The sequence below is a fragment of the Bos taurus genome, chromosome 12, assembly GCF_002263795.3.
Source record: "Bos taurus isolate L1 Dominette 01449 registration number 42190680 breed Hereford chromosome 12, ARS-UCD2.0, whole genome shotgun sequence".
Lineage (NCBI taxonomy): Eukaryota > Metazoa > Chordata > Mammalia > Artiodactyla > Bovidae > Bos > Bos taurus.
In genome coordinates, this window is record NC_037339.1 from 29,588,863 (window position 1) to 29,611,963 (window position 23,101).

General features: G+C 45.2%; 1 long non-coding RNA gene across 1 annotated transcript in view; it reads left to right on the top strand.

The window, feature by feature from the left end:
* Positions 1 to 775: 775 nt before the first annotated feature.
* Positions 776 to 23,101, top strand: part of LOC132346749 (uncharacterized) — a 28,068-nt gene continuing 5,742 nt past the window's right edge. Inside the window, exon 1 of the long non-coding RNA XR_009496696.1 lies at positions 776 to 22,125. This is a non-coding gene — a long non-coding RNA (uncharacterized lncRNA). The remainder of the gene's footprint in view (positions 22,126 to 23,101) is intronic.

The window sequence follows — 23,101 nt, forward strand, 5'->3', positions numbered from 1 at the left end:
ATGGTGTAGAAATACACAGCTCCATGTGTGCAGCCAATTTATTTGCTCAGACTCTCCATTTTCTCAAAAGAAGCTAAAAATCCATGTTTTATGCTACATCCCCCTATTTTTAAATGTTGGCAACTTCCTCGGTTTTCTGTTAACACTGCGTAGGTTAAACAAAGCAAGTCTGCTCGTTGCTCCCGGGTCTTGGACATCCACTGTGCGCTCTCTGCTCCACGGCCTTCGCCCATGGCCACGGGGCAGATAGCCTTGTAATTCACCACAGTCATCCCATTGAGGGCTCCAACCCATGCACACGCCATCCTCCTGCTGAGCTTTAGTGGGCACAGAGATTCCTGCCACCCCCCCCGCCCAGCCCAGCATTTCCTTTCAAAACATTTTGAAAGCGCTTCTTTAAAGGTGCCAAGTTTGTTTATTCCTATGGAATCTGAGTGACAGGAAGCAGCTCACTCCAGCACTGTTTCCCAGAGTCACCCCCATGAACCCATGAACAAGAGGCAGGATTCCTCTGAGGGTTCTCTACTTAGTTCACATGCCCGGGGCTCCCTCTTGGGCAGTTTCTCGAGCATTCTTCTTCTGTTTTGAGAGCTATCCTAAGGGACTCGGAACCACCTAATTCCCCACCAGCTCCTGCTCCATGCTCTCAGTCCCTCAGCCCAGAGGCACGTGCCTGTCCCTCTTGGCTGTCCCTCCTAGGTCTCCATTTGCTGTGGGTACCCCCAGCCCCTCCAGTCCCTCAGTCACAAAAGCTGGAACCGTGTCTGTTCTTGTTCACTGCTACTCACTGATCTTAGCAGGACTTGTCCAACACAAAACCCTTAGGTAGGTGCCAGTAATCCAGAAAACTCTCTTAGAATGGACTTGCCCTACGAATGAACACACTCTTAGACATATTATCACTTTGTGTAGCTGACCAGCCGATCTCTGTGAAACCTCTCAGATGTCTTAATTCCTGGGACACCACACAGACCTCATGGCTTCTCAGGGAGCTGGCTCCTCCCTTTCTGGCTTGATTGATCCCCCAGTTGCCCCTGGGGGTGGGGGGCTCCAGGCAATGGGGGCTCCTTCCTCTCTGCTCCCATTGAGCCCCCTCCCATGGCAGCCGAGGGAACTTCACAGACTGGGCTCAGCCCAGTGTGCACGTGAGCTTGGAGGCAGCTGAGCTAACCCAAGCCCCAGGTCTCTCCACAGCCGGCTTCCCCAAGCCCGTTGGCTTCCTGACGTGCTCTGGGAATTCCCAACAGGGTTGGTTGTTTTGTTTTTTAAATTAATTTTTAGTCTCCTTTTGAGAAGTATCTTTTAAGTCAGATATTGTGTGGCTCATACCCTGGGAATATCCATTCTAAAGAAAAATAAGTCAACTGAAATAATCGTTGAATGGGCTGCATTTGGGAGAGACGACTAGGGGGACCACGAGTCATGAACCCAGAAGGGTAGGAAGGTGTTGGAAGTTAGTGAGCAGCCACAGTCCTCTCAGGAACCTCTGCCAGATCATCGGGCTGTGCCATGGCTGGGTCACCTGCTGCTGCTGCTACTAAGTCACTTCAGTCGTGTCCGACTCCTTGTGACCCCATAGACGGCAGCCCACCAGGCTCTGCCATCCCTGGGATTCTCCAGGCAAGAACACCGGAGTGGGTTGCCATTTCCTTCTCCAATGCCTGAAAGTGAAAAGTGAAAGTGAAGTCGCTCAGTCTTGACCCCATGGACTGCAGCCCACCAGGCTCCTCCGTCCATGGGATTTTCCAGGCAAGAGTACTGGAGTGGGGTGCCATTCACATGACAGTTCAGGTCTGCGAGGAGTCTTCCTTACAGATCCAGTCTCTGATGGGGGTGTGCCCAGAGGAAAGCACTGAATCCCGTCTGTTCTGTGTGTGTCTATTCTGCATGTGTGATTGTTTTGATGACCCATGATGGAAGAGGTATAGGGAACCCAGACTGGAAATAAAACTTGGTAGAACATTCAGAACCTGACATAAAAAACTTGTCAGTCACAGAGGAGAAAGGAGATGTGAAAAGATTCGAGATAGTAAGTTTGGAAAAGCCGGCAGTCAGGGAGCAGAGAGGAGAAAAAAGAACCAAAACATTTTACAGAGGAGGAGACAGGAGAAGAAAAGCAAAGACACTGTGTGATTAATAACAGTGACAGCAGCTAACATTCAGTGGGCTTTCACACCATTTACTCGTTGCGTTCATTCAGTGAGCAGCAGCACATTATCTTAGGGAATTCTCAAGTGAAGCCCCCAAGTGAGTGAGCCAAGTGAAACCCAAGACATGCCCAGGGTCACATGCTAGTAAGTGGTGATGGAGTTGGAGGATGGAACAGCCCACCTCTTGGGTGTGGGGAGAGATGCAGGAGGAGCTTTGGGAAAAAGAGTGTGGTTGACAGTGTCCAATACCACAGGAGCACAAGTAAAATGAGAGCTGGAAAGTATTTTGGATCTGGCAGTTAAAATTTCTGGCAAGTGCACCACAGAAACACAAACCAGATTATTGGTAAAAAGGCTATGATTAGATGGAAGCGATTTGAAAGTATTTGGTTATGTAACATTTATTTGAGAAGTTTGACCACAAAAGAAACTGAACTTTCTGGAAGTACCTTGGTTAAACCCTTAATCTCTGTGTACTAGTCAAGGCCAGTGTTACTAGTCAGGACACACTATTTTAACAGTTAACCCCAAATCTCAATGGCTTAAAACCATAGACATTTTATTTCTTGCTCTCATTGGAGTCCAATGAGGAGGTAGAGCAGGAAATTTCTGCTCTGCATGATCATGGCGGGGACCTGGGCTCCTCCTCACCCGCAGCTCATCCATCCTCCAGACCTCAGAATCTTCTGCTGAATCTGTGACTCCTTAGTCAAAGAAAGAGCTTTTGAGTGGAAGGTGGGGAGAGGGAGGAGGAGTAAGGGCGAGGCTAGGAGGTTGTGTCCATCACTGCGATCCACAAGGGTGTCTGCCTGGCTCTCACATGACCCCCCTCTGACCAGAGGGCTGTCTGGGAAATGGGGTCAGGTGTGCACCCAGAAAAGCAAACAGTGCGGCTTGAGCCTACCTCTCTATGTCCCTCAGCTCTTTGTGCTTCCTGTGCTAACTGGGTACATGGGGGATTGGGCAGTTTGATATGCTGTGCGAGCCTGGTTTCTTTTCCACGTTGGTCTCAAAAATGAACTTGAAGTCCAGTCTTGGTGTACACCACCATTCTTCCTGGCTTCATCTCTCCCAACTGGCCCAAAGTTGGCCTCAGCTGTGGGGTGCTGGGCTTCTGCTTTCCAGAAGGTTGGTGGGCTCAAGGTGGCCCTGAAACAAGACTGTGGAATCAAGGCAGACACAAAGCAAGAGACACTCCCACACCCTCTGATGCAGCAATCCGCATCAGCCATGCAGAGAAGACTCTCCCACGGTGAAGGGCAATGGGAGGAGACCTGGCAGGGGCACGTGGAGCCCTGGGGAAACGTGCCCCTCCTCAATTAGAGCTGAGGGTCCATGCATAAGCACGTGGGGCCCTTGTTGTCACATCTTCATATTTTTCAAGAGAAGTCAGAAATCGGATTTTTATTTGAAGACTCAGAATTAAAAAGAAAAAAAAAAAAAGGCTTAAACAAAATGTCTGTGAGCCAAGCTCTAGCAGCAGGCTAATCACTGCTGTCTCTGGTTTAGATTCTGGAATGTGACCCTAGCAATCCAGCCTCCTCACCGTGATGCCCCTTGGAGAGCAGAGGAGTCAGGCTCTGGCTGCCTGAAGAGGAGGTAGGGGTCTGCCAATAAACTTAATCTTGAAACAAGCTGCCAGATGCTGCAGGAGGTCCCCAGAGTGCCAGGAACAGGCCTACCCCTTGTAGGCCAGTACAGTCTGGAGCCTTCCAATGTTAGGCTGGAGACTGAGTGTGAAGAATCACTTCCTTCAGGAGCAGGGTGCTGGGGTCCAGCCCCAGCAGGATCCAGGGATACCTTCAGGATGATGGCGTCAGCGAGAGAGAAAGAGTTAAAAGTAAAGGGGAGAGAAAGATGCTTGATCTTCCTTGGTTTACACAGAAAGCCAATAAAGCTCCTGACATGGAACTTGCTCTGTTCACGGAGGCCTCAGGTGCCCTCTTGGTGGGATGAGGACACAGGATGCCCTCTCCCTGGTGAAGACACAGGGCGCCTTCCCGATCAGGTCTTAGAAGCCCAGGCAAAAAAAAGTGAACTCAGAGGGCCCCTGTGCTCCAAGGAGTCATCCTGAAAGAAAAAGAGAGAAAGAAAGAGAGAAAAAGAAAGAAAGAAAGAATGACACGGGGAGACCAAGCTTTGGTGAGCAAGGCCTGCAACTTTATTTTTAAAAGGAACTTTTATATCCTCAGTTGTACATAGAGGATAATAGGGGGGTGCGGAGTCATGCAAGGTCAGCAGTCCTTGACCCTTATTGAGACCAGGCTTTCTTTCTGCAAACCTATCGTATGCAAAAGGCTTTAGGTGATTTACATCATCTTCTGGCCAGGAGGTCTGTTAACATTTTTTCCTCTGATAAAGGTTGATCAACCAGAAAAGTTTTTTTCTACAAAGGTGATTTTTCTAAAGTTTGGCGCCACTCCCCGAAAGCACTGGATAAAGTTGCATTCCTATAGGGCAAAGGTGTGGGGTGTAACAAGGAAGGAATTTATTACCTCGAGGGTCTAAAGTTGTTAACATCAAGGCTACTACCTATTTTTCCTGTATACCAACTATATTAATTAATATACGCACAAGGACACAATGGGTAAGGGATATGGAAACTTGGCAGCAAGCATTGGCTCAACAATGAAATCCTCCACCAGTTCTATTCTAATAATTTTTAACTCCCTGAGAAGCTCTATACTGTTAGAATATCTTAAGCTTCCCGTGCCTCTCGTGGTTGGGAGGCTGTAAACAATCACATGCATAGTTGTAAGAGTCCGGATAAACCTGTCAGGCAAGTTAGAAAGCCATCTGAGAGGTTTGAATTGAAACACTCCTATTATGCCCAGGAGACTTATTAACTAGAGCTCTAAGTTGATTTCCTTCAGAGAAAGGTGATCAGGGATAGCCCCCTGTTAATGTCAGAAGAGTTGGTGAAAGGCATGATATAATAAACAGTAGACAGACAGATTCTGGTTTTGGGGTAGATGCTCGAGCAGGTCCAGGGGAGTCCCTCAAGTCCTGATCTGCCTTTGCCTGTCAGGTCCTCTCTGCATGACCTTTGTCATGGGTGGGATCTCTCGTGGTGGCTCCCGGCAGCAGGGGGTGGGAGCTTACCTCTCTTTACCTCCTGGGTCCTGGCATTGCTATTGCCAATGCCCACATCTGGGTCCTACCACATCCCACTTCAGTCTGTGCAACAAGAGTGACCGAGCCTTTATGGACTCAGAAACTGTTCTGCTTAGACAAGCTGAGCTATGCATAAACTAGTTACAGAAAGCCACTGATGATCTACTCCCGTGTGGTGTCTGTTGCCTCACTGGTACCCAGGCTCACATGTTTGACTGTCCTCCCACCGACTTAAACTTCAGTTGAAAAAAAGTCTTCTGATCAGATCTGAGAGGGGGTTCACCAACATGGAAAAGAGCAAGGCTAGAAATAACACTAGTATTGAATCAGAATTAGATGTATTGGTGTCAGCTCCAGAATGGTTGATACATACATGTACAGATAGATATAGAAACAGTTACAGGTGTTGTGGGTATGTTGATGTTTTTATCTATGTCTGTATCTGTGTACAGGTGTGTATTTTCATCTCCGTCTGCTGGCCAGGCCTAGAAGCAATGGAAACCCAGTAGCAATGAGCACACTTGAGTGCTCAGATCAGACTTGTCTTCTAAATGTCCTCCTTCACAAAAAGAACCAGAGCTCCTCAGAGAAATAGCTGATCCCATCAGTGGATTAGGAAGAGTACAATTTTTTTTTTTTTTTTTTTGCCAGAAAATGCAAAAAGGTTCCAAGAATTATAAGAACAAAAAGACTAAGAGCCAGCCTGAAGGGGGCCCCCACAGGCCAAATCTAGAAATATTTGAGCGTCTGAATTAAAATGGGCAGTGCTGTCCAGCAGCTGTGAGACCCACTTACAGTGCGGCCAGTACCCTGGTAGAGAATTTGAGGCCAATGTTGAACATGAAATACGTAAAGTGGGCACAGAAGGACTTCAGCCACACAAACAATCGTGCTGTCAGTGAAAGAGCCATTGGGCAGAGCCAGTCTCTCCAACAAGGAAATCTGCCCCGAAGGTGTCCAGTCGTCCCCACTCCCCATGCTGGCGTGGCTCGGGTTGGCAGACAGCCACTTGCTCTCGGGCTTTTTGATACTACAGGGCAAGATAATTATGGCAAATTACCACCTCCCAACCAGTCCACAGATACACACCTCATCTGGCTTTCAGGGCTTTCTGTATCATTTGATGATCAGAAGAGTGGGCCCTTGAAACACCCCTTGCCCAAAGACTCCTTTCTCACTTATGGCGACTGACATTGACCTCTCTGATGGTTCCCTAATACTGAGACCCTATTGGAGGATGAACAAAAGCCTGTGACCCTTGTTGCTGTTGTTGTTCAGTCACTCAGTCATGTCCGACTCTTTGTGACCCCATGGACTGTAGCATGCTAAGCTTCCCTGTCCATCACCATCTCCCGGAGCTTGCTCAAGCTCATGTCCATTGAGTTAGTGATGCCATCCAACCATCTCATCCTTTGTCGTCCCCTTCTCTGCTTTCAATCTTTCCCAGCATCAGGGTCTTTTCAAATGAGTCAGTTCTTTGCATCAGGTGGCCCAAGTATTGGAGCGTCAGGTTCAGCATCAGTTCTTCCAGTGAATATTCAAGGTTGATTTCCTTTAGGGTCTTTAGGATTGTCACCCTTGAGACACCCTGTAAAGCAGATGTGACCTGAGGGCTGTGGCGTGTGGGGACTATTTTATACTCCTACAGAAGGGCCTGAAGAGAATGTTTGACAAAACACTGCTTAGGAGCCAGTCTGCAGCCTCCAGAACAGAAGGGCCATGGGCGTGCACTGCGGTCAGCATCCTCCAGAGCCTTTCTGCACCAGTAACGCTGCTCGCCACCAAATGCAATGTTGAAATCAAACCAGAGACCAAAACTTAACATTTGGTCTTGCAGTTAGGACAAATGCCCTGTCCCCACCCATGTGTACTCTTGTGAGACGCAGCCTGTGGGTGGGGGCTCCCTCCCCTCCTAGCTCCGGTTAAATACTAGTTAATGTTGAGTCACTGTGCATCGTCAGAAAAATGATCAAGTACCATTTGGGGTTCTGGTTAATTTCAGACAGTCTTGTTTTAAAAGGAAGCCCTGTGGCAGTGGAGGAGAGCATTCTTGTTTGGAGGTAGGGAGGCATACATCCCAGAATACATAGTGGTAAGGGGGAACTTGGGTGAAAGGGCTGTTTTGTTTTTGCAACTTCTCAGTAGGTTTGAAACCGTTAAAAGGAAAAAAAGACCAGAAAAAAGTAAAGAAAAATCCTGAGAGTAGTTGCCTTCTAAATGCTGGGAACGTGCCTGCTTTTTCAATGTCTGGTTAAATTTTGTTGCACTTTCCAGATATTCTTCAGTAGGAGACAATGCAGTTTCTAATTGAGGGCCATGGTAACCAGTGTCTACGCACTGGTCACGACGTTGACTTTGCAGTGCTACAGAAGACTCCCCTAGGCACCTTGTACCCCACCACCAGCAGTTTCCATTGTGCCAGTTTCTGTCAGATATTTTTACTAGTTCTTGAATTTCATGTAAATGGAACTACATGGTTCTCTTTTGTGTCTGGTGTCTTTTGCTCAACCTGTGAGAGCATCATATATGTTACATCTACCAATACTTTGCTCCTTTTAATTGCTGTAAAGTACTCCATATGTGAATATATGGGAATTTTCTTGGTGGGAATTTCAGTTTTTTTCCCTTCCTGGCTTGAAGCTGTTAAAGTATAAAACTTAAATAAACTCCCTCGAACATGCATTTTGCGGAAGAGCCTTGTTGAGACATAGTGTAGACCAGGGATCAGCACACACTTTTTCTGTAAAGAACCAGATAAATACTTCAGGCTCTGCAAGTCATAAATGGAATTTCATTTAAAAAGCAGGTGGCAGGCTGGATTTGGCACATGGGCTGTCATTTGTGGAACCCTGGCGCAGATGCTTGGTTTGTTAGTAAAAACTGCCGAAAGGTTTTCCAAAGTGGCTGCTCTTTTAAAACTCTTAAGCAATACTTCCCAAGAATTCAGTGTTTGCTTCACATCCTCGTCCATGCTCAGAATTGGCGGTCTTACTCCTTTTAGCCTTGTAGGCATGTAGCATGTCTCGTTGTGGCTTTCCCTTGTGATGGCATGATATGAGTGATGCTGAGCACCGAAAATGTGTGTTTATGAGCCCCTGGAATTCCTGCCAAGGGGTGGTTCAAGTGCTGTGGACGTGCTGGGTGGGTGGTGTTTGTGTCAGGCACATGTAGGCGGCACCCTGGCTGTGAATCTGTAGCACGTGTTACTGCAGAGCAGCACTGCCGCACACCCGGTGACACAGCACAACACGTGCTCCCCGCCTGAGGGTTCACATGGGCCAGGAGTCTGGCCTTGGCTCCCCCGGGCCTTCCCTCCAGGGCCTCACACAAGGTTACAGTCGAGGTGCTGGTCGGGGCTGTGGGTTCACCGGGGTTCATCTGCGGAAGGACATGCATCCAGGCTCAGGGTTGTCAGCTGTGCCCGGTCCACGTGGGCTGTCGGCTGGCCTGCGGGCCTCAGCCTCTTGCCGCTGCCGCCTGTAGCCTGCTCTTCCCTCCTTTCCAGAAGACTTGTTTCCTTTAGCCAGCCAGGGAGTGTGTCTCCTCGCAGGCTCACGGAGCACGCTCACACACATCCCAGGTTACAACCCCCCCACCTCCACCTCACACACAACTCCAGGGAAGATAGCCCAAGGGTGTGATCCTGAATCCCAAGAATCAGGGGTTAGAGGGACCATTTTTAGAGTCTGCCTGCCAGAGTCCTGGTCCGAAGTGTGGATTGATCACGTAGCTCGTCTTCAAGTCTGTAACTTACCTCATCCTTTTCTTTGATAGAAAAAACGGCTTTATTCAAACGAAACCAAACTTGTCCATTCTTTATTTTATGGACAGTTTTTCTTATGATCTGTTCACCACTGGGTTGTCCACCTGAGGTTACAAAGAGTCTTCTGTTCTTCCTTCCAGACCAGGGCTTATCAGCCTTGGTGGTACTGATCACGTTTTGGGTGCGACGGTTCCTTGTTTTGGGGGCTCTCCTGTGATTGTAGCGTATTTGGCAGCATCCATGGCCTCCAGATGTCTGGAGTGCCTCTTCACCATTGTGACGGCCAGCAACCCCCCCAACTGTCTCCCCCAGCTGAGGACCATTGTTCCTTTGTGTTTTCAGTTTAAGCTTTGTATGCTGTCATCCACCAGAATCTATGTGGCTGCTTCATATCGTTCCACAGAGAGACCCGATTTCTCTGCATAATTTCCCTCGTGAATTGTACTTACTGCTTTTGTCTTAAAGTGCCCACATATGTGTGCACCCATTTTTGGATTGCATCCCATTCAGTTTGTCTAATTTATATCCTTCTGCCAATAACTTTTTATGAGTTTTTTTGCTGAGTCCTGAAATCTGGTCATGTAAATCTTCAGACTTTGTTTCAAGATTGATCTGACCATGCTAGGTTAGCTACATTTCCATGTATATTTAGAAATCAGCATGTCAACTTTTACACACGAAAAAATCTGAGATTCTGATTGGAACTGAATCTGTAGATAAATGTGAGATTGTTGTAGTCCTAATAATATTGAATATTTCAGTATATGAAATGATAAATCTCTATTTAGTTCCTTTTAAATATCTCTCAGCACATTTTATGGCTTCCAGTGTAGAGGTCTTACAACTATTTCATTAAATTTATTTCTAGGGAGGTGATATTTTTTATATTATTGTAAACATTATTTTTCTAATTTTATTTTCTGACTGCTGCTGGTGTGTAGAAATGCAGTTAATTTTTATGTCAACCTTATATCTGGTGATCTTGATAAATTCATTAGATATGGTACTTATTAAGTGTCTTTGGATTTTCTCTGAATACAGTCATTTCATCTCCAAATATACTTTTACTTTTCTATTTCCATTCTTTGTGCAGTTCCATCTTCCTTGTGGTCTTGTGCTATGTGGGATCTCCTAAACAGTGTTGAATAGGGAGTCAAAACTCTAGTCTTTTCCCTAAGCTTAGGGGGGAAATAATTCAATTTGGTGACATTAGTCTGATAACTGCATTTTCTATAGACACCCTTTTTATATTGAGGAATTTGCCTTCTATTTCTAGTTTTCTGAGGGTTTTCACTGATTTTTTGTGTGCTTGTACTGTAAAACACAAAGAGTTTATTAAAAATTGCAACTACAAGGATGGATTTGTCTGTTTCTCTTCTAGGTCATTCAATTTTTGCTTTAAGTATTTTGAAGCTATATTATTCAATGCAATCATTTAAAATGGTTATGTCTTCCCATTAAATTTTCCCTTTTATGCTTATGAAATGTTTGCCTTTAATAGTATTTTCACCTCAAATGTCCTCCATTGCTATTAATTTTGCAAACAAGTTATTTTTTTTTGAGCGCCACTTGGCATGTGGGCTCTCAACCAGGAACTGAACCTGCACCCCCTCTGAGAAAGCACTGGGTCCTAACCACTGGACAACCAGGGAAGCCCCATAGGTCAGTGTGTGCATTGCCTATTTTTTCCATCCTTTTATTTTCAACTTATAAGGGCTTTTTTTTATATTTTAAAATGTGTTTCTTTTAGACAGTATAAAGTTGAATGTTACTGTTTAACCCAGTATAAAATTCATTCTTAAAATGAAAGTTTTTAGTCAGTTTCTATTTTTAAGGTAATTCCTGATATTGTTGGATTTGTGTGGTTTTACTTAGTTCCTATCAGTCACGTCTGTTTGTTCATATGTTCTTCCTTTTTCTGATTATTTTGATTAAGTATTTTAACATTCCATTATCCCTCCTCTGCTAGGTGTTTAGCTTTTCTTCTGCTTTTCGTGATTACTCTAGCAATTACCATCTGCATTCTTGATTTATCTACATCGCTCATAAACTTTACCTCTTCATGAGTAGAATGGTAAACAAGTACAGCTAAATTTACTCCCTTCTGCCCTTTGCACTTGGGTTGTCATAGACTGGATCTAAATCCCACAGGTCCTTGTTATTGTTGGTTTAAATGGTCAACGCCCTTATATATCCAGCCATGAATTTATCCTTTCCAAGGCTCTTCCTTCCTTTCTGCAGTTCTTTTCCTTCACAGATTGTTCCTTTCAGCTAGAAGACCTCTGTTTAGTACTTGTTAACTCTAGGTCTGCTGGAAATGAATTGTCTAGATTTTGTCTTCAGATATCTATTTTTCTATTTGACTATCTTCCTTTCTAATTGATAGCTTCCCCAGAATTAAGAACATGAGAGCCTTTAGCACCTTAAACATATTCAATTGCCATGTGGATCCCATCCTGGAGTTTCTGTTAAAAAGTTTATCAATCTGCTTGTTGTTCCTTTGAAGTTAATGTGTCTTTTAGTTCCTCTGGCTACTTTAAAGATTGCCCCCTTTACTTAGTTTTCCTCGTTAGTTTTCAGGATTTGGCTTGTGATATATCTCAGTTTGACTTACATTTTTCTTGCTTGGGATGCACTGAGATTCTTAAATCTGTGGATTGAGATCTTTTGTCAGGTTTAGAAAATTCAAATACTGCATTCACCCCATTTCCTGTCTCCTTTAGGACTTCAGCCACATACGTGATTTGACAATGTTCTTCACAAGTTTTTTTATGTTGGTTTTTATTTTAAATTCCATTGTCTCTGTGTGCTTATTTAAAAGTTTGGGTAATTTCATTGACCCAAGTTTTAGTTCAGTACTTGTGTCTTCTCATTCGGTTCAGTCGCTCAGTTCCGACTGTTTGGTTCAGTCGCTCAGTCATGTCCGACTCTGAGGCCCCACGGGCTGCAGCATGCCAGGCTTCCCTTTCCATCACCAGCTCCCGGAGCTTACTCAAATTCATGTCCATTGAGTTGGTGATGCCATATTAAATTTGCCCAGTAAGTTCTTTACATTTTTCAGAGTTTAGAGTATCCATTGGGATAGATAAACAGATTCCATTTCCCTGTTGAAGTTCTCCCAAGATCTTGTCATCAGTTTTGTTCACCTTCTGTCCCTGTTTTCTTTAGCATGATTATAATAGTCATAAAATCTTGTTTGTTAAATATAATATCTGGGTCATCAGTTTATCCTGTTTTTTTTTTCTCATGATTGTCCCCCTTTTCCCCCCAAGTATTGTAATTATTTTTTTTACTTGCCAGAAACTGTGTGTGTAAAAGTTGTGTAAAGACTGAAGTAAGTGTTCTTTCCCCCCAGAGAGGATTTGCTCTTTCCTGTGTCAGGCAGCCAGGGTAAGATAAAATGCCGATCAGTATGATGGAGCCAGCAGTGGCACTGGGGAAAGGCTGTAGATTTTGTTACAGTCAATTCACCTCTGGTTCAGATGTCTCAAGGGCGAGAGGTGTGCTTGGTTTATCCTGCACTTCTCTCTTCAGCATGATCTTGGCATCTGTGCTCCTTCAGAGTGCAAGGAACTTTGTTCTCCTTGCAAGCTCAGCTTGCACCTCCCTTACCACCAAAGTACTCATTAAAGCTGCCATGACAAGAAATCAGCAGGAAAAAAGTGTCTTTGCCTTAGGAATGCTCCAGAATTGGCTTTCACACCAGTCCTCAAAAGCTCTGTTTCTCTTTATTCTTTCATAGTTCCTGTGCAATATTGAGTCCAGTTTTGAGCCCATGCACACACTTGTCAAATACCTAAAGTAGGAAGAGAGCTACAGATCTGCATTCAGAGTGGAAAGGAGATCTTTCTACTCTGGCATTCAGTTCCTCTGCTGCTGCTGCTGCTGCTGCTGCTAAGTTGCTTCAGTCGTGTCCGACTCTGTGTGACCTCATAGACGGCAGCCCACCAGGCTTCCCCGTCCCTGGGATTCTCCTGGCAAGAACACTGGAGTGGGTTGCCATTTCCTTCTCCAATGCATGAAAGTGAAAAGTGAAAGTGAAGTTGCTCAGTCGTGTCCTACTCCTAGCAACTAGACCTATTTTATTCCCAGTAGCCGATGTTCTTTTTAAAACGTGTTCTGTTGCAGTTCATTCAGTTTCTTCTGTTGTGGTGGGGATAATGACCTGCCACTGCTTTCTGTATCTTAGCTACAGGCAAGTCAAAAATGCACAAGTTTTATAATTGGAGAAAAGGAAGTAATTCTCAATTAGAATTATTTACAAAAAACTTCCAAGATATCATGTACAAATATCACTCCATACATTTTAGCATTAACAGTTGATTTTGTGAAAAGCACCATCTCTAAACACAAATTAATTTCTTCCAGTCATGGCTCACTCAGCATCTATATTAGGTTAAAAAACTAAATAGCTACTTTCTAAGCCTACTTTAACAATTAGTAGAGGCCACTGGGCACAGTTCGGACATGTCCTCCCATTTTTCAGCCTCGAATGAAGGATGATTTCTGAGTTTGCAGCAGTCACTTTTGTTCATGAGGCACAATCAGGAGAACAAAAGCCAACATGCTGAGGATGACAAGGTGAAAATGTATAAAGAGAATGAGTCCCTGTTTTTCAGCTGCTAAAGCAAAGCCAGAATCTGCCTACTTTTAAGAGAAAAATAAATTCTTATTAAGATTCTGTGAGTTTAATTTTCCTATCACTTGTAACCCAATGTATTACTAGTACTTAAGTTCCATTTCAGTTACTCAAATGAAACATGATATGTAATAGCCTAATTTCAAATAAATGATACAGTAATGAATGACTGATACTTCTAAGTAGAATTATTTTCCCTATTCCCTGTAGGAATATAAGTTTTCCTCACCTGGATACTGAAAGCAAAAGGCTTGCTATAGTCTGGAAGTTAGGGTTGAGGCCTTCACGAGAGAGAAGGCAGCTGCTTTTCGCAGGGGTTCAAGGGCCCACTGGGAGGCCTATGTAAGCAGTTGACTTCCTCAATCTGATTGTCCTAATGTTTTACAAGTCCACTGTTAAAACCAGTCTTTGGAATTAGGGGATTATCCAGAAGTAGTCCTGATTAAATATCTTAGCTAGAAGCTATGATGTTAATAACCATCGTTGTGGGTTTATGTATCAGGGTGCTAACTGAAGGCAAGCCTCTGAAGGACTGAGACGACAAGGGGAGAATTTGAAGATCTGCTGAGAGGGATCTGGAAGTTGGTTTTGGAAGGGGGTGAACATCCCCTAGGAAACCAAGGCCACAATAACAAAATACCACAAAATGCCAGGTGGCCCCAGCAACAGGAATTTATCTGTTCACAGTTCTGGAGGCCAGAAGTCCAAGATCAAGGTGCCAGAAAATTCAATTTCTGGTGGGCCTCTCTACCAGGCTTGTAGACAGCCGCCTCATCACTATGTCCTCACGTGGCCTCTTCTTGGTGCCCGTTACTGGGGGTAGCGTGCACTAGCTGTCTTATGTTTCTTTATGAACGAAGGATACTAATTCTTTGGGATCAGGGCCCCATCCTAATGACTTCATCTCACCTCAATCACCTCCTTAGAGGTCCCATCTCCAAAACCAGCAACACTGGGGTTTAGGACTTCAGGTATGGACAGTGGGGAGAGGCAGACCTTCAGTCCATAATACCAGGAAACAGAAAGAGGCATTGAATGTTTCAGGGAAGAGCAAGAGAACATCAGACGCCACATGGCGTGAAAGAGTGAGTGGTCACTGGCCTGGGGACCAGGGTTGTGGCCCTACCATGAGCTCACTGTGTGACAAGCTGTGGCTCAGCCACTTTGCCTATCTCCAGTTACAACAAAGAGAGTGAATTTTGTCTCCATGGTCAAAGATGCAGTGAGCCAGACCTGAAAAGAGGCAGTGTAGCCCTTGGATAAGGGAAGCAGCATCCTGTGGCTGGTTCCAGGCCCCAGGACCCAGTGAATGGAGTGCCCTCCATGAAAGATGGCCCTCCCTGATGACCCCTGGTACCTGTTGGGGCCCACCATGTCATCCGCACTGGGTGTCCCAAGCCAAGGCTGTGGCCTTCATGGGTCCAGTCCTCATCTCCTCTCTCTCAGGAGCACACTCCAGCCCTCTGCTCCCTGTGTGGGGTAGACCAGAAGTCCTCTGGGGCTCCAGAAGTCAGGCTAATAGAGTCAGCCCCTGGCTCTGGAGTGGCACCCAGTCCCAGAAGGACAGGTTGGAGAGCAGGGTGCTCCCGCTGGCTGGCACAGCAATTCTTTCACAGGATCACATGAGGTCGGGCCACCAAAATCGGGCTGAGACACTGATGGGTGGTGAGTGACACTCACATAGTACACAAGACAAAGGATCTTCACATGCACTAATGGGAAGATAATCAATAAGTCCTTCTTTTCTACCCATTATTCTACCCATTATTCATGGACATGGGTCCATGAATTTTGTAATGCATTTTTGATCAAGTTGTTTATATACAGACAGGTGCTCTGCAAAAATATTTTCCAACAGCCACATACCCTAGGGGTAGCCCTAGAAAGAGGGCTCCCTATTTTACATTTTGTCTGAAACTGGTTAAGAGAGGAGAGGAGTCAAAGTGGAAAAGAATTGATGATGGACAGGTTGCTGGAAGGGAAATCTTGGCAGCTAGAATATTGCTCAGTCAGAAGGAAACAGAAGAGCATGTGAATAAACCTTTATACGTCCTTGTTTCTTTTAGATAACTATGAGAGAAGTAGATGAATCTCCAAACCTAACATTAATTAACGACTGAGTGTTGAGCCTTCAGCACTGGTGCCACGTCTACTCTCGGGCTAACTTACTCATTGCTCTGCAAACAGTTCGCTAATAACCCTGATCTTGACAATTGAACTATAGACTAGGCTGCTTAGGTCTGGGTTTTGTTTTTGTTTTCCAGAAACAATGATTTTAATCAGCATGTTTCACACAGCAGTAATATCCATACTCCTGAGGCACACGTGTCATAGCTGCTTACTTAGAGGGGCTTTCTTTAGATGGGAAAAAGCAGGCTTATTCATTTTTCAAAATTATTATTCATGTTTTTTTAATCTGGAACATCTGATGTCACAGAGGTGGCCAACTTATTATTTACAGATGAGGAAAATGAGGGCGGGCTCTGGAGCCCTATGAATTTTTTCTGGTCATATAGTGGCTCTTTCACTTACAAACTGTGTAACGTAAGCCAGTCACCTAACTTACTTGGACCATCAGTTTCCTAACCTTTTCTTTGGAGGGCCAGCCAAAAATATTGATCAATTTACTAGTGGATCTTCATCTGCTGTTATTGTAGAAGCTCTTTTTTTTTTTAATTTTTAAAAAAAAATTTTATTTTAATTGGAGGCTAATTATAATATTGTAGTGGTTTTGCCATACATTGACATGAATCAGCCATGGGTGTACACATGTTCCCCATCCTGAACCCCCCTCCCACCTCCCTCCCCATCCCATCCCTCTGGGTCATCCCAGTGCACCAGCCCTGAGCACCCTGTCTCATGCATCAAACCTGGACTGGCGATGTGTTTCACATATGATAATATACATGTTTCAATGCTATTCTCCCAGATTATCCCACCCTCGCTGTCTCCCACAAAATACAAAAGACTGTTCTATACATCTGTGTCTCTTTTGCTGTCTTGCATACAGGGTTATCATTACCATCTTTCTAAATTCCATATATATACATTAGTATACTGTATTGGTGTTTTTCTTTCTGGCTTACTTAACTCTATATAATAGGCTCCAATTTCATCCACCTCATTAGAACTGATTCAAATGTATTCTTTTTAATGGCAGAGTAATAGTCCATTGTGTATATGTACCACAGCTTTTTTATCCATTTGTCTGTGGATGGACATCTAGGTTGCTTCCATGTCCTGGCTATTATAAACAGTGCTGTGATGGATATTGGGGTACACATGTCTCTTCGTGTCAATTCTGGTTTCCTCCGTGTGTATGCCCAGCAGTGGGATTGCTGGGTCATATGGCAGTTCTACTTCTTAATTGTGTTTAGACCTGGCGACTGTCTGGCCACGGCCTCCGGGGCGGCCTCTAGGCGTGGGCTGAGCGGGGGCAGCAGGGGGCCGGGATTGCACCGGCCACCACCGCCCACCTGGCCATGGCCGTCCCCAGGGAGTTCGGGGAGCATGGGTCCCACGGCGGCTGCGACGCGGTGGCAGCGGCGGTGAAGCACGGCTCAGGTGGCAGAGGGGGCGGCCACAGGCACTGCTGCCGCTGCCTCCATGGAGGTTTACCCCAGGTCTGGTTTTTAAATCTCGCCTCTTAGGCAAATATAACAGAAGCAGCAGCTAGATGGTAGAGAGTCATTTCTGGACCTTCATTAGACTGATGTTATCAGTGTTTCTGGTGCCCTTTGGACAAGTTTCAAGTTACCTTTATCCTTCAGCCCTAGTCCATCCTCCATTACCTGCTGTGCCTCCTGGGGCAGGACCATTTTAGCATTTTTCCTTTGTAGCAAGCATGATGTTAAGCTCTGTCAGTAAAGTGCTATGGAGGGACATCGCGGGAAGAAGAGGCTTCTCTTCCTGATTCCAGTACATTCATCACATTAGACAGTTGCAGGCATGTGATCTTTTCTGCTCTGCCTGCAGGGGCCAGCCCCGTGCGGTGGATGTCTTCCCCAACCACTCACCTCAGGAAGCTGTGTAGGAAAATGCCTCTGCTAGTCCCTGGCTCACTCCACTTTGTCCCTCAGAGTCACTTTCCAATAAAATGCCAGGAAATACTCCCTTGCGAATGCCAGTCTAAAGCACTCAGTGTGAAGAGTCTCACCCTGTAAAAGATTCTGCAAATGACTCAGCATTTCAAAGTGGACTTGAGCCTTAGGGAACACCTTCATTTCTCAATGTGTTTACTCTTGTTCCCCAGAGGGAGAAAGCCTGGCTTAAATGAAGGCTGGACAGCACAAGCTTTCTAGGCAGGGTTTTGGCAAATTTAATATTAATCCGGCTTCTAGGTCACCTGAAAATTGTGGCATACAGCTAAATACCAAGGCCATGTGGGAGCACTTCCTATGGATCAGACATTGTTCTGAAGGTTTTACTAGAAGAACTCATTTATATAAATCTCACCACCATCATATGAGGTGAGTCCAACCACTAACCTTGTTCCAAATGAAGTTAAATAGCCTGGTTGAGGTCATAGGTGACAGAGCTTGGATTTCTGCCGGGACACTCTGGCTCTGAAGCACATACCCTTGGCCACTGTGCTGAAGTGGGGTGCCTAGTGGTCAGCGTGTCTTTGGAGGGACCCTTCAAGAAGCCCTTAAAAAACTCCCAGAGCAGCTCAGCACATTCTGTTTTTCATTTACACTCAAATGGTCGCACTCCAAATATGTTCGAATCAAAAGATTGACGTTCTCCCCTTGGCACCCAGACACTAAAAGTTGCGGGAGATGTCGCAAAGCCAGACTGTCACGCTGACTTTAAATTCATGATCATTCATCTCAAAAGGTGTCTCAGCCCTCCTCACTGATTCCTCATTAGGAGCTTGAGTCCCCTCAGTCTCTGAGACATTTCAATTTTCTCTTCTGCCCTCAAATGTCCCCTGCCCTCTTCTCAACAGCTTTCTCCCTCCCTAACGTGCCTCATATTTCACTGAAAAATAGAAGTCATCAGATAAGAACTCCTTCGTCTTATCACTGTTGAAGCCACAGGTCCTCCTGCATTTGCAGACTCATTTTTCTCCTGTTGCAACGGGAGAAGAGATCCTCCTCCTGACGATGGCGGGTCCTCCCACTGAGGTCATATCACTTCCTCTCTGCTCTTTGGAGTTCACTCCTTCAGTCACCTGATGTCTCTCCTGCTCTCTTGGGTCAGCTCCTCCTCCACCTGGCTGATCCTTGAGATTATTCAGAGGCCCTGCTTTCTCCCGTCTTTAAAAGCAACTCTCCTTTTACCCCACAGCCCATTCCTGTCACGTCTCTGTCCTTGTCCACAGTGAACCTTGATAACGGTTGTATTCGTTTTGAGACTCAACTTCTTCACTCCAATTGGTCTTTTTTTTTTTTGTCCCTGACGGTCCAAACGGACCTGCACTTATCAAGCCCCCAGTAACTGCCATGTTCTCAAAGCCAATGACAACGCCTCAGAAACTCACCTTATTCCATTGATACGATAGCCTTTGACACTGACTGCTTTTTCCAACACTTTTCTTATTTTTGTTTCCCTTGTATCTTTTTTATTTTCTTCCACATCAGATAGATTGGCCAGGTCAACCATGGATTGGAGGGCATTTTCTATTACATGCCAAAGAGTAAATGTTTTATCCTTTGCAGGCCATGCAGGACTCTGAACCATGTTCTTCTCTGTTTGCTGCTGCTTTTTCTTCACAACACTTAGGAAAAAAAAAAACTCCTGAGCTCATCAGTTCAGTTCAGTTCAGTTGCTCAGTCGTGTCTGACTCTTTGCAGCCCCATGGACTGCAGCATGCCAGGCCTCCCTGTCCATCACTAACTCCTGACAGACTCATGTCCATTGAGTCGGTGATGCCATCCAACCATCTCATCCTCTGTCGTCCCCTTCTCCCACCTTCAGTCTTTCCCAGCATCAGGGTCTTTTCAAATGAGTCAGTTCTTTGCATCAGGTGGTCAAAGTATTGTAGTTTCAGCTTCAGCATCAGTCCTTCCAATGAACATTCAGGACTGATTTCCTTTAGGGTGGACTGGTTGGATCTCCTTGCTGTCTATGGACTGTATAGTCCATGGGGTCGCAACAGATGCCTAACTCTTTCACATCCCTAGAGGGAAATGTCATACGTTAAAAATGGAGCTTCATCTATCTGAAACCATAACAAAAAGATCACCCCAGCATTCCTGAGCTCATAGACAACACAAAAACAGACTACAGGCCAGATTTTGCCTGTGGGTTGAAGTTTGGCAATCTCTGACTTAAAAAACAAAGCTTTCATTTTTGTTTATGTTCCATGTTGATCATGGGTTAGTTGAGGGTTCTGCTCCCTGTGAACCCCTTGAGACCCAGACTGGTTGAACAGCCACTGTCTCAAACATCCCCGAGCCAGAGTGAAAAGAGGGTTCCGGAATGTACCATGTCAGTAACAGCCGCTTACAGCTCATTGGCTGGAAGCAGTCGTAAGGCCCACCCAACCAAGGGGGGACCCGTCTGGCCCTACTGGTGGCCATCATCTCTCAGAACTGCATCGTGGGTAGACAGGTCACTCCAGTCTGATGTGTGTCTTACAAGCTGAGGCACTGACAGCTTTTCTTCCAGACCATTTTTGAAGGATGTCTGGAGAGCTCAGAGCCTTAGAAGCCAGGAATTATGCCTCATTCTGGAGCCTGGGGCAGGTTTGTTTACTGGCCAATGTAATACAGACAATGTCTTCCTAAGACAGCAGTAGGCCAGTTTGCTTGGAGCTCCTTAAAAAGATCAGGGCTCTTTGAGCTCCAAGTTGCTCACGTGTAATGCCAGCCCACGGTGCTCACCACATCCACATGTCACCCTGCGGGATTGGGAAGTGAAAGGAACTGACACAGACAGGTGGAGTTCCTGCTGTTCTCTGTGCCATGAAAAACAAAGTCCTTTGTCTCCCAGCATCATGTGTCTTCTGTCAGCATCCATGAAACAGTAGCTGGCTAAGTCACGGGACAAAGAAGGCTCTCCCCTCCTTCCTTAACAGTAGGGCCACTTTCCCTCTGTCACTTCATCAGAAAGGGTCTTCCTGACCCGCTTTCCTACAAGTTATTCTCCTTCATAGAGGTTTTTTAAATCTGAAAAATAAATTGGACCTTAATTTTCCATTTCCCTCCTCTTGAATGGAAGCTCCTTGACGGTTTCCTAGCCATCTTGGGTGCCAAGAACAGTGATCTGGCACACATCAGGGGCTCAAAAGCCCTGCTGAAAGAGAGGAGGGAGAGAGAAAGGGAGAAAATGAATGTGGGTGTCCCTACCTGCAGTTGGTCCAAGACTTGTCCAGCTCCAGTGTGCTCAGCCGGCTTGGCCTAGTCTTCAGGAAAGGTTAGCCAGTGAGAGTCAACACAGACTCGAGACATTTCTCCCATCAGGAGCCTGTCACCACACCAGACTGTATTCCCAATGGGAGCTGAAAGCTCCTCCCTTGGTGGACAGGTGTGGGTATAGATGTTGACTGGCCCCGGGCGCTGAGTGTGCTGGACTCCCTTGCCCTGTTCTGCCCACGTCAGAAGGCCCGGTACCTGTGCTCATGGGAGGGATAGGGGAGGGGGCTGGCAGGCAGGCTGTCTAACTTACCTGTCTCTCAGCAGAGATTCTTGTAAGGTTCTCTCAACCTGCTCTTTCTGCGGTTTTGATTTCCAGTCCAATGACGACTCCTAGTTTTAGATCTAGAATTACGCACCTGCTTTTTCTTGGCCTGCCAAATTTGGAGGGGAGACAAAAAAGATATCTTGGTAAAAACATAAGTCTTTTTTTAAAAAAGAAAAATGTCTTTTTAGCCTAAGTTGACGTTTTCGATATATCTCATCTATTTGCTGAGCATGCTTCTCAGAGGTAATGGTTTCGCCGGGATTCAGAAAGCTATAGTGTATCAGACGGGCAGCACACCACCAAACAGTGACCATGAGCCTTTTTTGGTGCAAGTTTAACTTTGGGCAGTGCTTTGGAGTTTCTTTCTAGGTGCAGCCACTGAGCTTGTCATTGCCGATTGTCATATAAAATCCACTTTTCGTCGCACATCAAAATCTGCTCAAGAAATGGTTCATTGTTGTTGTGTAAAATAAGAGAAGATGACACTTCAAAGTGATGATTTCTTTGATTTGCACTCTGCTCACGAGACACCCACTTATCAAGCTTTTTCACCTTTCCAATGTGCTTCCAGTGCCGAACGACCATAGAATGGTTGATGTTGAGTTCTTCAGAAACTTCTCATGTAGTTCTCAGAGGATCAGCTTTGATGATCCTCTCAGTTGCACTGTCAACTTCCGATGGCCACCCACTATGCTCTTCATCTTCAAGGCTCTCGTCTCCTTCGCAAGACTTCTTGAACCACCACTGCACTGTACGTTCGTTAGCAGTTCCTGGACCAAATGCATTGCTGATGTTGTATGTTGTCTCTGCTGCTTTACGACCCATTTTGGGAGGTGAGAATTCTACCACTGAACCACCAATGCTTTATGACCCATTTTAAACTCAAATAAGAAAATTATTTGAATTTGCTTTTTGTCTAATATCATATCCATAGTCTAAATTAAACATGAAATAAAGAGAAAGTAATAAGTTATTAGCAAAAAAACATAGAGCAAGAAATGCAAATTAAAATGATATATAACATAACCCACATACATTATTTAGAATGTATTCCAATATCAAACAGCAAAAACCACAATTTTGCAGCAACCCAGGAGTACATCAACAACAGGGATGTGATGTACAGCACAGGGAATAGAGTCAGTGCTATAATAACTTGCTGTGGTAGGTAATATATAAAAATATCAAGTCACTGTGATGTACACTGAAACTAATGTAATATTGTAAGTCAAATATACTTCAATAAAAGCAATACATTTTTTCCCGCTCTTTCTAAAACTCAGCATCTCTTGTTAATTCTTCTTCTCTCCTGCCCTCTTAGTATTCTCCCCCTCCTCCTGAGCCTCCTACTCTGTGCATTGCCAGCTATCACCTAAAATCCACTGCCCTACCCTGTACATGTTGACAGTTTCAGTATGTCTTTTCTTACCTGAATCATAGATATTGTAAATAGGCTGGGGGAGAGTGATGGCAATTTTTACTTATTTAAATTGGCAGTAGTTCAAAGGGTTTGAATTTCTAAATTTTCTAAAAATGTTTATCGTGGACTGTGCTGGGTCTTTGCCACCGCACAGGCTTTTTCTCTCATTGCAGCCAGCAGGGACTACTCTCTCGTTTCATTACGAGGGCTTCTCGTTGCCGTGGCTTTTCTTGTTGCAGATCCAAGGGCTTTAGGGCACAAGGGCTTCAGGAGTTGCAGCTCGCAGGCTCTAGAGCACAGACTCAGTAGTTGCAGTGCACAGGCTGAGTTCCTCCCGGGCACGTGTGATCTTCCTGGACCGGGGATCGAACCCATGTCTCCTGCATGGT